The sequence below is a fragment of the Panthera onca genome, chromosome B4, assembly GCF_046562875.1.
Source record: "Panthera onca isolate mPanOnc1 chromosome B4, mPanOnc1 haplotype 2, whole genome shotgun sequence".
NCBI classification, from domain to species: Eukaryota; Metazoa; Chordata; class Mammalia; order Carnivora; family Felidae; genus Panthera; species Panthera onca.
The window spans coordinates 125,783,284-125,799,239 of NC_138345.1; the positions used below are offsets into that span (position 1 = coordinate 125,783,284).

The window sequence follows — 15,956 nt, forward strand, 5'->3', positions numbered from 1 at the left end:
GATAGGGCCTCAGATGGAGGGACAGGTGGGGTGAACCAAGAGATCAAGAATCTAACTCTCCTGGACTAACCGCTTAACTTCTCTGAGCCTCAGCCCTCTCTGCTGTGAACTGGGAATCAACCCCTCCCTTCCTCATGGGGATGCTGCAGGATTCAAGGGAGATGATTGTCAGTGGATGATGTGTGGTATATGTATGTCCCTGTCCGGGGCAGGCAAGTGGCTTGGCTTGGTAATGCAAAAGCCTTGGAGAAACCAGGAAATGAATCTTCAGGTACTATTCCCTCAGTCATCTGATAGGTCAGGTACAGTGACACCCACACGTGCCATTGCAGTTGTTGTTACGAATTTCCCCATGAGCTGTTTGTGCACAGATTCTGGGGTGGGGGAAAGACCATGAAAACACAAATCCTCGCCATATCTAGAAACTCCATTTTGCCCAAATAAGGACCTTTTCTTTCCTTTTTCTCACTTCTGTAACACTATTGTCAGCTCAGGGTTTCCTTGACTTTGTGATCTAGGTAAAATCGATTTAACTCAGCCCCTCCTCTCCACTCCCTGGGTGTTAGCTTTCTCAGACCCACCTTGACCTGAGACTCTTTCTTCTGTCTACACCACTTCTCTCTACCTGTGCTGTTCAAGACGGTAGCTGTGAGCCACATATGGTTGTTCAACTTAAACAGAATTAAAAATTCAGTTCCTCAGTCACATGAGCCATATTTCAGATGCTCACTGGCCGCATGTCACTAGAGGCTGTCGTATTGGACAGTGCACATAGAACGTTTCCATCATCACAGAAAGTATTCTTGGACGGCCCTGTTCTGAACCACCATGAGCCAAGGATGAAACTCAGAGTCCTCTTTGATTTGCACAAGACAGCCCGCAGAAAGCATTTGTGACCCCAGTAGACTGAAGTTTGAAGGAGGGATTTACATCCCGGACAGCATCTAATGGAACAGACATCCCCATTCCAGAATGCTCTCCCACCTCCATACCACACTGGAGGCTCCCTGGGCCTCCCCCTGCCAGTTCCCCACAGCCAGTCCCAGCCCCCTCTGCTCTGCCACCCCCCCCTTTCCCCTTCTGCCACCTCCCACTGCTCAGCCCCCCTTCCTCCTCGGGACAACCTCCACCAGATCTCCTCTGTTCTCTAATCCTTGGTCCTACTGACATCTATGTCCACAGGTCTTACTTTCAAAATATTGTTTTCAAATAATAACTTTTCTCTCTAAGAATTACAGTGCCAGCTGCTTCCAAAGTAGTCATTAAAAAAAGACATCCAAACTCAGTCCAAAAGCAATGACATACTCTAATGGTATTAAAAGCACAAATGCAAAAGTGCTTTGCAGGTACCTTGCCATTGATTTCAAATGCACTGGAAATTCGGGCTGTCCTTCCAGCCACAGAGGACAGAAGGAGCCCGCTGAGGGTTTCTACACTGAGCTTGTTGAACTGAAATCCCGGCCATGCTCGCCCTTCCTAAGGGCTCCCAGCTGCAGCTGCCATCCCCCCGGAGAGAAAGGGACTGGTTGTTCTGTAAAGCCTGGGGTGTAATTGTGGGCAGCCTTCCTTTGAGCAGATCCATCCAAACTTGCTGCTATTCATCTATGAACTTTTAACTCTGCGTAGGCAAGGTTCAATATTTCAGCTTCATTTTTAGAGAAAAATTTGGTGATAGTCTTCCACCACCCGCCGCCCCCGCCCCCGCCATCCCGGCAACCCCCCACTCTCCTCCCCAGCTTGCAAATGGGCTGAGGTGAAACAGCATCAGCGGTGAGGCTCTCCGTCCCCCCTCCCGTGTGGCCTGGTGGGGATACTGTCCTTGATAAAGCGAGTGGACGGCAGCAATGGTTTTGCTGCAGGGAAGAACTGAAAGAGATCCTCTTTCCAGCACTGCGGCCAAGCCCCATAAGCACTGGCTTCCAGTAAGCCCGTATTGACTTTGGGTCCCAGAACTGATTGAGGCATCACAGAGAATAGCTTCAAGCTGTACTGGGCTTGTGCCTGCCTTTCTGTTGGCTAGGGTAACGAAAGGTCACCCGGCTTGGAGTCACTTCACTTTCCTGAGCTCCCATTTCCTTACCTCTAGACGGGAATAATCCCTCACAAATGACTCTAGGGATAAAATGAGACGCTGCTTAGGAGAGCATTTTTAACATTGTAAGGCATTCTACCAATGGAAGAAGCCACCGTTATCTAAAACTGGCCTCACTCCATCCTGTTTCCTCTGTTTCCTACCATGCTTTTTCTTTATAGCACTTATAACTGTCTGAACTGTTACATATGTGATATAACTAATATATTACATGTTATATGTATAATTATCTGTATGGCATCATTGCCTGTTATTCTACCTCAATATATTACAGATAATATTCATATGACATAATATGTATGTACATATATATGTTAATCATATATATATATGTATATCTATCTATCTATCTATATATATATATATCTGTTAGTTGCTTGTGTTTTATTTGCCTCCTTCTCTAGAATGGAAGCTCCATGAGGCCTTTTTTTTGTTCACTATGCATCCCTAACTCCCAGAATAGCACCCGGCACATAATAGACCCTCAGATATTTATTGAAGATTGAATGACTTGTGTTATTGCTATTTGCCAAGGACGCTGAAATCATTTGATACACGTGAATGTGTTTAGCCTGTCTGATGCCCATATGAAACAGGCATTGTATCAATTTTCCATTACCCATTTGCTGGGCACGGATGAACTTGTCCAGGTACCAATGGAAACTGGTTGTATTTTCACTTACTTTGAAGGGCTACCTTCAAAGTCCTCTGCTCAGCTGTCCTGCTCTGTCCTCCGATGACATCACAGGGAAACCCCACAGCATCCCAACCATGTTCAGCCATCGTATTGGTGTTGGTTAGAAGATTAACTCATTTTCAGCTATGAAAAAGTCCCACTCGGTCCAGTTTAAAACGTCCATCTCCCATGCAAGGCAGAGCCTCTCCCTTCCTGGGGCTCAGAATTTGCTCTGTCAAAGAGGGGCAGGGTGGGTGCTTCCTTCCTCTCTCTGTCTTCTGCCTTCTCCAGGGCTGGAGCAGAGGGGCATCAGAGGAGGGTGAAAGAAGGAAAGTCAGCGGGACTCATTTTGAGGGCTCTTCCCGCCAGCGCCCTCTGCTGGAATGGCCATCCATCCGGCTGCAGGAATGAGTCCAGTCATGGATTGGGGGGAACCCCGTGGAACTCCATCCACAATGGCTGAAGGGATGTGCTCTCCAGCTGACTTTCCACCACCCACCCCCAGGCTGCTCTTGCTCCTCCGCTGAGGATCCCCCATCCGGCTCCGTTCTAGTGTTGGAGGGTTTTAACCAGCTCACTGCATACCTGCTCTTACACCCTGATTCTTAGAGATGCCCAGATGAGCCCCCACAGATGTAACCGGTGTGTGGAACGGGACGAACTCAGCAGTGTACACACGTAAAGTGATTTTGCTCACACTATGGCCCAGCCTCCTTCCCTGACCCCCGGTGGCTTCATGGCAGGCTTAATTGCTGTTTGATTCTTGATTATAAAAACAAGCCTCTTTTCAATAATGTAGGCTCTCTGTTAGACATTGAAGTCTGGTCCAGGGCTCCAATCAAAACCTGCAGCCTCACATCCACTTGGAAACTCCTCCCAGACTCGCAACTCAGCCCTGACCACGTGTGGCCTGAGGACCTGCAGAGGGGAAGCGGGGCATGTGGTCTGACCTCCTGCTCTTCCCTGACCTTTTTCTCCTGCTGCTGGTGCTTACAGGCTTGCCAGGTTGAGAAAAAAAAATACTTCCAAAATGGTAACCCCATTTCTCTAGTAAAAAGCAGTAAATTTTTAGAGAACAGTGAGTGGAACTGTAAATTGAAACAAAATCATGGGGATCAGAATTGGCCTACACATGACATCATACCCAGCTAAATTGTCCAAGCTTATTTTTTTTAATGTTTATTTATTTTTGAGAGAGAGAGGGAGACAGAATCTGAAGCAGGCTCCAGGCTCTGAGCTGTCAGCACAGAGTGGGGCTTGAACTCACGAACTGCGAGATCATGACCTGACACTTAACTGCCTGAACCACCCAGGGACCCCTAGATTGCCCAAGCTTATTAATAGACCATTCTTTTTAACAGATGTTAGAGAGCTTTTTATAAAATTAATAAAAATAGCAAATACCTAGGGCTTTCTATGACCTGGCACTCTTCTAAGCATTTTACATATATCTGCCTCCTCCAAACTACTCTATGAGGTAGGAACTTTTGTTATCCCCATTGTGTAGATGGGTGAACCGAGTCCCAGAGAGATAAGGTAATTTGCCCAAGGCCACACAGACAGTAAATGGATGTGAACCTGGAAAGTCTGGCTCTAAGAGTGCATGCACTTCAACTTATCTCAGTTGCCCCAGGGCAAGTTATTTTGGGGGTAGGGTATGTATGTGGGGGGGGGGGGGCTGGAGGTAGGTGTATATGGAGAACAAAATACTGGGCCTTTTGACCTTGGTGCAGTCATTAGCAACCACCTGGCACCTGTTAGATGGTGGAATTTGGGACTGAAATCTCGGCCTGTCTCTCAGAGGCATGGGTGCTGTTATCACAGTTGAGAAATGCCCCCTCAAATCTTTCCCCACCCAGGTGTTCTGGGCACTGTGAACCCTGAAGCCAGTATTTCCCATGCTGGTTCCCCCTCGACACTTGTGTTCCCCCACTTATTAAATACTCATTTATCTCTATCCCTTGTGGCCCCAGCTCTGTGCTGGCAGATGGGAAGTAGGGTGAAGAAGATAGTCTGTCCTCGAGGGGAGTGGGCTGCAGAAGGGACACGTGCCCATGAGAAACCACAGAACAAGATGGGAGATGTGCCCCTGAGCTAGAACACCCATGACTGGGGGGACAAAGGGAGGAGACTTCTGCCTCCTCAAGGGTGGGGGGTGACTGGTGGCCTGAGAATGAGGTCAATCTGGGAAGAGCCCCAGGGATGCACTACTGCCCTCTCCCGACCTGCAGCCTTGTGGGATCCACGGAAGCTGAGGAAGGTGTTTTGATTTCACCAAATACTTCTCTCTCCTGCATCTCCACTTGGTTTTTTGGGGGATCTCTAAGCAAAAGCTCTGCCTTCACAAAGGTGGAGCATCTCTATGTTTAGCAGCAAGCTAAGCTTTTTCAGAAAGAAAAACCGGGCCTCAGATTTCTGAGCCAAGAGCACATCTCTGACTTATAAGCAGATTGCTTTCCACTTACCTGTCACATGCATTGCAGAGAGGTTGTGAGGCAAAAACTTGTCTCCCTCAGCAGACCTTTACTGAGGCCCCACCATGGGCATTGGCCAGGAGTTTCCAATAATGCCAGGTTTTGAGTCCTCAACTTGAGGATCCGTTACCCTTACTCTCTCTGTGACCATGGACAGGTCCCTTTCCCTCTCTGAACCTCAGTCCCTCCATGTATCAAATGGGGAAGTCAGTCTACAAACATACGGGGATCTTTACTGCATTAGTTGGAAATACTTTTCAGTTAGAAACTGGGATGGGCAGTGACGCCGATTCTGTGCCAAGCCCTCTGCACACACTATCTCGTGCAGTCCTCACCCAGCCCTGTGAACTGGATGCTCGTTTTGTTCCCTTTGAACAAAGATGGTATGGCTGACTCCACAGCTACTGGAACCTTCCCTGGGAAGTTAATTCTGGGTGGAAATCAGAAGGTGGATCAGTTAGGAATTGTATTGTGGGGCTGTGGGTGAAAAATGCCCCTCTCCATCCCCAAACAGTGACTTAAATAAATGAGTGGTTTTCCTTTTCTTCACATTAAATATAAAAGATGATAACCCAACACCGGCATAACAGCCCTTTAAGAGGATCGGGAACCTGGGCTCCTCCTCTTTCTATGCCCTGCCATTTGTAGCGGATGGCTTCCAACTTCTGTATCACCTCATGGTCCAAAGTGGCTGCTGGACAACAAAGGCTTATATTCCAGGCCAGAAGGGGGAAAAGGCGGTAAGAAGAAACAGGTCAAAACTCCAGCCAAATCGGCTATCTTCAAGAGCCTTCCCGGAGCCCTGCCCAGTGATCTCCCCTATATCTCACTGGCTGCCCTTGGTTGTCAGGGAAGCAGGAAAATGTAGACCATCGCCTCCTGGAATAAAAAATTAGAGTTTGGTTAGCAAGGAGAAAGGGGTAAACAATGAACCATTTTATCCACATATGAGCATTTTAGAAATACGTGTATTCATTTTTTTTTAAACATTGAGCTATAATTAACATATAACATTGCATTAGTTCTAGGTGTAGGGCATAATGGTATGATATATGTGTATAATGTGCAACAATCACCAGATAAGTTCAGTGAACATCTGTCACTACCCAGAGTTATAATTTTTTCTTTCTTGTGATGAGAACTTTTAAGATCTACTCTCACAGCAGCTTTCTTTCTTTTTTTTTTTTTTAAATGTTTATTTATTTTTGAGACAGAGAGAGACAGAGCATGAACGGGGGAGGGTCAGAGAGAGAGGGAGACACAGAATCAGAAGCAGGCTCCAGGCTCCGAGCTGTCAGCACAGAGCCCGACGCGGGGCTCGAACTCACAGACCGTGAGATCATGACCTGAGCCGAAGTCGGAAGCTCATCCGACTGAGCCAGCCAGGCGCCCCTCTCAGCAGCTTTCAAATGTACAGCACAGTATGAACTACGGTCACCATGCTGACAGGTGATGTCCTCAGGACATTTTTTTATCTCACAACTGGAAGTTTGGACCTTTTGACCCATTTCCCCCACATTGTCCCTGTGTGTCCTTTTATAAGTGTCACAACAATGAAATGGAACCCAGGATTCTGAAAACATGTATGGAATACTGTCAGGTTAGGAGCCCAGGAGAAGGACACAGGTGGCACAGAGTGATCACTTAAAGACAGTGGGGCAGGTAACGTGATTTATAGTCAGCTCGTCAGCAAGAGGCTCTCGTGGATGGGCACTAGACAGCTAGGAGATAGTGCCATTTGACTACGTGGAGAGGCCATTTAGCCTCAAAACTGTGTGTCCCCTGAAGGCTTTGTTGATTTCCGGAGCCCTCCGTTCCTTTGATTAAGTCTGTAAAAATGCAATTAGAACAGAGCGGGATGAGTCAATCTATATCGGTTACTGACATATCAATATAAAGGAGTTTAATCTATTTCAGGGACTTGGAGATTGGTTGGTGAGACCCCATCATTTTTTAGCTGAGGGAATTGAGAGGAATTGAGTGGTTTTCCGCAGGTCACACATGGAGTGGCAGGGCTGGATCTAAGGGGTGGGGGAACACGGGATGCCCGCTGTGGGGCAGGGAGACCAGGAAGCAGCAGGGAGACCAGAGAAGGGGAAGCTGGGGCGACAGATGTATGAATTGAATGTATTTATATGCTGCCTTTTCCTCGTGAGGACTTGTAATTGGCAGTTGGGGCTGTGGGTGGCTCCTCCTTGAATGCTTGGCTCCTTCCTCACTGCCGGCCGTGCTCAAGCGATGCCAGAAAATGCCAAGTGTGTTCTGGGGACCGGTGCTTGGGGCAGCTGCGTATACCTGGGGTAGGAGCCAAAGATCCTTCTTGCTTGACGTGCCTGCCCTCTTCCTCAAGAGTCCTTCCATTCCCCTCACTGACCCCAAGTCACGTGCAGGGCCCTGCGAGGGCGCAGGAAGATGAAGGTGCTCTTGAGGCATCAGGATCCTTCAAGAATGCTCTGTTTCCAGTTTTCAAAGGAAAACACTAATTCCATTGATGGAGTTCCCTGCAACTTTAAATTCCTGCGTGTGTTTTTCTTCACCTTGAGTATCTGCTGTGGGGTGTCCACGTCAGAAGGTCTGCTTTCATACCCGACCCCACAGTGTGTGATTTCAGGTGTCTGTCTCTACGTGTCACGCAGTGCCCAAGCTCAGAAGTCAGACTGTCTGGGCTCGAGTCCCATCCCCACCAGTTACCAGCTGGGTGAGCTCAGACGATTTCCAAACCACTCTGGGCCTCTCTCAGTTTCTTCATCCAGAAAATGGGAACATGGCAGCAACCGCGTGGAGAGTTGTTGTCATAATGGCTATTGGGGGAGGGGGCTTCCTCAGCTCAGTGCCTGGTAAATGTAAACACTCCGTGCATGTCAGCTATGATTATGATTTCAGTTCACCATGGCAGCACTCCATGACTTTGATACATCGTGTTTTTAATATATCACCGCTAACATCGATGTTTTGGCTCTTCCCGCTGCTCTTCCTTCTGAACAATTTTGAGAACAATTGTTCTAAAAATGTCCTGCCTGGTGCGCATGCTGCCATTACCACCCTCACCCGCTCCTGTTGTCGCCTTCGGAGTTATTCCGGTCTTGACTTAACCTGTAGCTTATGTAACTCACCTCATTCTAGCTAAGCCCGTGTGTGAGGACTGTTTCTTCTTGTACTTAAACACGTGACACACCATCCAGGCAGCCTCAGGATGAGACTGGGCTCACGTATGGGTTGGGGGCTTCTCAGAATTGTCATCCACGGTACCTACCTCTCAAGGGACAACACGTTAGCTGTTATGCTTGCAGCTCCGGGAGTTTTCACAGAATCCTTCATCAACCCATGCACGGGATTTGAAATTCCATTTCTGTCTCATCGCACTAGATAGGAGTTTCTCGTAAATATGTGAAATTTCTCTCGGGGGAATTTCCTGCAGCCACCCCCCCCCCCTCCCAGCACCTGGCGCCTAGTAGGTGTTCCCAGAAAACTCTTGAATGGCCAGAGGTGCATCAAGATAGTGTAATCGCTTTGGCAAACACCCATTTCAAAGTGAAAGCATAGAGGCAGGCTGTTTCAAAATCCTTATTGATACCACTAACTTAATTATATTTTCTTCTCTGCTAAAGGGGTGAGGTCTCTCGTCAACAAAGAAAGTGAGTACGTTTCTCACTTTCACACTTGAAGTTGTGACAATTAGAATCCCTTGGAACAACCTCTTTTCTTAATCATCTCTTTCTCGTGTTCAAAACAATTGTGCGTGTGTATTTTTAAGAGAAGGCACAGGACTTTTGCAATACATAGTTACAAAACAACTTGCCCTTATACTGAATTTCTCACCTCTTGCTATTTGAAAAGCCCCTCTACTTTTCCCACACCCAAAAAACCTCTCAACTCAGACCCACAGCTCTTATTTTTGAACTGTTCTGAGCGTACTTGACTCCTTATACACATGAGTTTGTCTCTTTCAAAGTGTGGGAGGATGTGCACTTATCCCATTACCTTGGAACTCCTTTTGGATCAGTCCTTGTTGGTGGCAAATCGTTGCCTCCTGAGGGTGGATTGAATTTTTGGAAACAACCACAGCCTTTTTTCAAAGCCTGTCCCTGATGACTTAAGTTTGGAGATCAAGCTAGATCAAGATCATACACTTTGAGATCAAAATCAAACAAAGCCTGTCTGTAAGAGTAACAGGACAGAGTGGCTTTCTGGAGTGGCTGTAAAGGTGTCCCGAGGCGGCATCTAGACAGGACATCAGGGTTTTCACACACAGTTAGTGGACCCCTTGCTGGCTCCCATGGGTACCAGACATATTGAAGAAGAGGAGAGACAGTCGAACTAGAGTCTGTGAATCTGAGGAGGCTTGAACAGACGTAGATCCTTGTATCTCATCTGTGAAATGGGGATCACCATATTTTTCCCTCCAGCATCGTCTTTAGGATGAAATCAACGTTGCATGTCAAACACCTCATCCAGTGCCTGGTTCTTGCTGATGCTCAGGGTGGAGGCTGCTCTTCTTTCCCTCCTTCCCTTCCTTCTCTTAAAGGCGGTGGGGGGGGGGGGGCGTGGTTTGAATATGTCATTTCAGAAACACGTGCCTAAAACTCACATTTCTTGAAAGGCTGTGCCCACGAAATCATGTCAGGAGAGCCCACGTGTGGAATTGCCTTCAGCCTAGAGCCACACGTGGTTGACCGGGGAGAAGAGTGGACAGGAGAGATGGATAGCCTGGCCACCACCACCTGGAAGAAATCCGGCAGCTCCAGGGAGGGGAGTTCTGCAGGGCTGCTCTGCTTCCCACCCCTAGCCCCATGGAGCCCCCGGCCCTGGCTGCCTCGGCTGAAAGGGAGAAGGGTGGGATTCCCGAGTAATTAAAGGGAATTTGGAAGGCTGGGATGTTGCGGAATGTTAGATCAGTAGCTAGAACAGCATGTGGTGTTCTTTAGGCAGGCTTCATTGAATCCATACAAAAAGAGAAAGAGGGGCTGCCTGCCGCCTGCTCATTTATCAAACAGCGAAACTCAGCTTTCACAGCTCCACAAAAGTGTTTGACTGTTTGCTGAGTCTTGCTGCAGAAATTAAAAGCTGAACAGCCTTAGTGGGGCTGAACCGACCCTGCATTTTGAGACTCAAACTAAATTGTGCTGGGCTTTCAGATTCTGGGACCAGCTGATTATTTGGTGACAAGAGAAGAGAATAATTTGTAATTTGCAGCCCATAAGAAACACTTAAAAAAAAAAAGGCAGCAAACCCCCTTCCCACAGGTTTTTGTTGCAGCTGGAAGGAGGGGTGCAATCTGTAACAGCCCTTTCTTTGCTCAGAGTGGGAAAAGTCTTGACCTCCATTTGGGAAGAACGTGATGCTGTACGGCGTCCCCCACCCCCCACCCCCTACTCAGCAAACGTCCCTTCCTCTTAGTTCCCTGTTTGAAATCATCTTTCTCTCTTTTCGAGGAGGAGGAGGAGAGGATTTGTCTTCCAGGATTTCTAGATAAAATGTGTTGTCACAAAAAGAACTAAATATTCTAACCGCACGAGTAATATTGCTTGGGAGACCAGGATATACCACAGAAGTCTGAAAAAAAAAAAAGGAGTTCAATGAGGATCTTCCGAAAATCCATCAAAGGATCTTACTAGAGGGTGCCAATGAAGAGAACGGGCTAGAAGAGGATGAGGACCGTGGAGACAGAGCGGGGTGTTAACACACGTGGACCCCTCTGCTTCAGCGCCCTGCCTGGAAGCAGGTCACTGTCCTGTGCAGTTTTGAAAGCGCGCGGAGGCAGAGCTCTTACCCTCCTTCCTGCTCCCATCCCAGGCTGATGCGGCCCAGGAGGCAGGGCTGGGCATCCATTCCCTAACTCCTTTGGTACCCCCGTAAGCCTGTGAGATTAGCTGAGCCAGTGTTTTATCTCTGTTTGATAGACAAGAAACCTGATGCTCAAATGGAAGGTCTCTTTTGGCCCTTCAATTTAGCACATTTTTTGAAAGTGATAATAGCCTTCTGCACTTCATAGAAAGCAACTGACGGTACCTCTCACAAACCTTGAAATATTTCTCCCCTTTAATCAGGCAGCTCCATATTTGAGAAACTATTATAAAGGGGGAAAAAAACCAAAATACTGGCCAATAAAAATAAAAATCGGGGCATGTAGGTGGCTCAGTCAGTTAAGCGTCCGACTCTTGGTTTTGACTCAGGTCATGATCTCACGGGTCGTGAGACCAAGCCCTGTGTCAGGCTGTGTGCTGACAGTGCAGAGCCTGCTTGGGATTCTCTCTCTTTCCCTCTCTCTGCCTGTCCTCTGCACGCTCTCTCTCTCTCTCTCTCTCTCTCTCTCTCAAAATAAATAAATTAAATAAAAAGAAAAATCATTATCCAAAAGGTACTGCTTATAGCATTATTTACGTTAATACAATATTAGAAACAACTTCCGTGGCCAGCCAAAGAGAGGGGCTTCATTTATTCTTTGATTTATTGAATCAATGGATTAAGGTACTGAGCCTTAATGTCTCCTGCCTGGACTACACAGTGGCCTTTTCATGGTCTCCCTGTTTCTACCCTTGCCCCCTGACGTCACTTTTCCATCCAGCAGCCAGGGCTGTCCTTTGGAAAGGTAAGTCAGACTTATTCCCCACTTTCCTGCTTGGAGCTCTCTAAGGTTTCCCCATCTCATTGTGGGTAAAAGCAGAAGTGCTCATAAAGACCTACAAGGCCCCACATGAACCATGCTCCATCAGCCACTCCCGACCTCCTGTTCTCCTGCTGTCCTGAGCACTTACTGTGCTCCAGCCACTTGGCCTCCTTGCTCTTCTGACACGCATCAAACAAGCTCCAAGCTCCTACCTCAGGGTCTTTGCACTGGCTGTTCTCTGGGCTTGAAACCCCCCCTCCCCTCCACCACCACCACCATATCCATGAGGCTCATTCTCGCATTTCCTTCAGGTCGCCACTCTAATGCCACATTACCACTTAGCCCTTATCACCGTAAAAAAACAACAAAAAAAACCTCTCCCCCCACCCCTACCTTCTCCATTCCACTCACACTGTTCCTTTTGTTCCTCTCTGTAGCACTTAACCTGATACAAGATATATTGACATTTTAATTAATTTATTTTTGGTCTTCTCCCACTAGATGTAAGCTTCCTCACCAAAGGCTGTTTCTTTTCAGCTCAGTGTTGTGTCCCTCAGTGCCTAGCAAAGTGTCTGGCATATAGGAGGAGCTTAGTAAATAGTTATTGTTGAGTGAATCCAAACTATGTACCGTCAGGCAACCTATTGTGGCTCTTGGGGCCGCAGCTCAGTGTAGGCAGTGAGCAGGCACCTAGTGTTTCCAATGAGGAAGTGAAATGGTCATGTTCAGGGCAGCCAAGTTAGGAGGGTGTGTCTGTGGTCCGGGTGAGGCCAGGGTGGGCTAGGGGCGCCGCGCGGGGACAGAGAGAAGTGGCCGGGCTCAGCAGGCGTCTTCGTCAGAATCAGTGCGACATGGGGTTGTGCAGGGTCGGGAAGAGAGAGCACAGTCTCTCCTCTTCTGTCTTGGGCGACTCAGTGGAGTGTGGTGCTGGCCACAAGATAGTAAAACTGCACATATAGATCCACACATTATTCAAAAGGAGTAAGTAAAACCCTTGAGCTATGGAGGAAATCCTAGGATGAATGGATCTGTGCATTTGAAGGCCCTATTCTACAACTTGATAATTCCTCAAGATCATAGCACAGAGAATTGCAAACACACTGATTGTATGTTTTATTGCCTCTTCGAGGTAGAACAGACAGCTTCTGAAGGCTTTGTTTCCCCGGGGGCTTTTTAGAACATCTCTAGACCAGAGTCTGTGGCCCTAGTGCCTAGTACCTAGCCTGGGGCCAGGATATTATGTAGGATGCCATTTGGATAAATACTTAGATTCAGAATTTTATACTCATTCTCTTAAATCACATAATGATAAAGCTTAGCATCCCCCCCCCCCCCAAATGCTGCTTTTAAAAATTATCTACACATTGTTTGCAGGGAATAGGGAAGGATTTATTTCTATTTTTAAAGAAAAGAAAAAGAAAAACAGCCACTATAACATTCTGTAAGATTTTTGGTGCTTCCTTCAAGGTTATCGTGAATGTCTTTTGTGAATTAGAAATATTTCTTTTTTTTTTTTTAATGTTTATTTTTGAGAGAGACAGAGACAGAGTGTGAGCGGGGGAGGGGCAGAGAGAAAAGGAGACAGAATCCGGAGCAGCCTTTAGGCTCTCAGCAAGCTGTCAGCACGGAGCCTGACGCGGGGCTTGAACTTACAAACTGTGAGATCATGACCTGAGCTGAAGTTGGACACTTAGCCAACTGAGCCACCCAGGTGCCCCTAGAAATATTTGTAATGAGAAAATCCTTTTCTATCTGGAAAAAATGTTGACCTTGTATACAAATGCTATACAAAAATCTTTTTGTTCTCATAACAATCCTACCACCTTAATAGATATCCATTTTTACTTTTCCACGTTCCTTTTCCATTTCCTATATTTGTAAAAACAAACTGTAAGTATAGTATAAATGTAGTTTTGAGGTATACTGTTTTATTTAACATCATGTCATACATAAGTTTTCTGTGCCGTGACATAATTTTTGTTACCGTCATTTTTAACACCTGCATAACGGTCTATTGAATGTATATATGCTCATTTATTTAGCCAGCTCCCTGTCATTGGACCCTTAATGCTGCTTCCAATTTGTCTCTCTTATTAGTAACCCTGCACGTAGCTTCTTCATGTTTCAGATTATTTCCTTGGAATTCATAGATCAAAAAGTATGAATATTTTGTGGTTCGTGAGATGTATCGTAATAATGTTTGGGGAGTGGTAGTACGATAATAAATAATGTCATGAGCAATCTTTGAGAGTTTCAGTTTTGCCACACCTTTGACTGCACTCGGTAGTATCATTTTCCAAATGCCTGCTAATATCAGAACATTAAACATGGTACCTCACTGTCGTGCCTGCAGTATGGGGGAAATGTCCTAGACCAACATGCAAAAAAGATCTCTGCTCTTCCTAGGCAGCTAGTGTGTGTTTATCTGATGGGTACTGGGACTCCCATGACTTTACTGTATTGGTCAGGTAGCAAACTCTGAACCCAAATCATAACCCACTTTTAACCCGGACCTCATCTTCACGCTTTGTGTTATTTTCCCTCGACCTGTATCGGAATATCTGTAGCCGTTCAGGTTTGTACCGTTGTGAACAGCTCCTTCATATCTTGGCTCTGAAATCGGTTCTGTGATGAAAGTCTGGAGGGTGTACTTGGCCGGAGGTGGTGAGGCCACTAAAACCGTGGTGCGCACCTTGGGGCAGAGTGCTGTCGCTGGGACCCCACTCCGAATACTGCATTTCCCTCAGGTCACAGCATTTTGAGAGGGACGTAGTCCAAGTGAGGACCCATATCCTCAGCTTATGGGAGTGAGGGTGAGAGAAACCAGGGCTGTCTCTGTCAATACAGAAAGATTTCAGAGAATTCTGAAACCGTATCATCGCTGTGAGCGAACATTTTAGAAGGGCTTTTTGATTTCCCAAAGTAGTATCGTCATGTTATCTTATTAGATTTTCTAACCATCCTTTTAAGGAATGCATCTTTTACACCCATTTTCAGATGAGGAAATGCTGCCCTGTTATTCACACCGGAGGTAGCTTCCCAATGTACAGAAATGGTCAATCCTTACTTCACCCATTCCAGATTCTCTGTCCACTTCCTTCCATCCCACTGATGCCAGTTTAGTTGAGGCCACCAGCACCTATCCCTCTGATCTGGGGATGAGTATGTAATTTTTAAAAACTGTTTATTCATTTTTTGAGAGAGAGAGGGAGGGGCAGAGAGAGAGAAGGAGACACAGGATCCAAAGCAGGCTCCAGGCTCCAACTATCAGCACAGAGCCCAACACAGGGCTTGAATTCACAAACTGTGAGATCACGACCTGAGCCGAAATCAGACGTATAACCTACTGAGCTACCCGGGTGCCCCTGGGGATGAATATATAAACCCCTGAGTCCCCAGACATCAGAGAGGTTAAACAGCACCTCCATGTTCGAATAACTAACAGGGTCACAGTAAATGTCAGTTGAATGACTGAGCAGGTCAGTCACTGAGAATAGCAGTGTGGATGGGAGAGGGTGTGCTGGGTCAGGAGAGACTCATCCCTGTCTCTGAGAAGGCACTGTATGTTCATGCCTCACCAGGGAAGTCGGCAGGCGTGTCTCAACTCACGAAGGGCAGCTTGCGCGTGGAGTCTCCCTGACCGTGCCTGCCCGCGTGGTGCTGTTCTAAAAGGGGAGGGAAGCTGGAAGAATTTTCTGGGACTTCAGAAGTGGTCCGTGGAAGTAAAAAGGAATGAATGATCAGGACAGTCAGTGGTAATAATGGGTAACGTTTATTGAGGCCTTACTAAGTGCAAGGCATTGTTGCAAATTACCCACATATGTTTACTTATAGATTTTACAAGAATTCTCTAAGGTAGGGCTTATCGTACCTATTTTACAAATGAAGAAACTGAGCCATTTGAATGCCTAAATAAGGGTCCCCAGCTAACAAATGGCTAAGTTGGGATCTGTCTAATCCAGGGAGCCGAGTTCCAAAGCCCTCACATGGAACCCCTGCATTATCCTGCCTATCCACAAACATCATCTCTGCAAATACCAAGGATGAGGCCTGTTGGTTGTGTCTTTATTTGGCAGACGGCCTCTCCTCCCAGGTTCCTTGCAAATC

The 15,956-nt window shown here is 46.9% G+C and overlaps 1 protein-coding gene across 3 annotated transcripts in view; it reads left to right on the forward strand.

The window, feature by feature from the left end:
• The window catches only part of RFX4 (regulatory factor X4), a 164,104-nt gene that overhangs the window by 64,182 nt on the left and 83,966 nt on the right, over positions 1-15,956 (forward strand). The gene's annotated exons all lie outside the window — the stretch shown is intronic.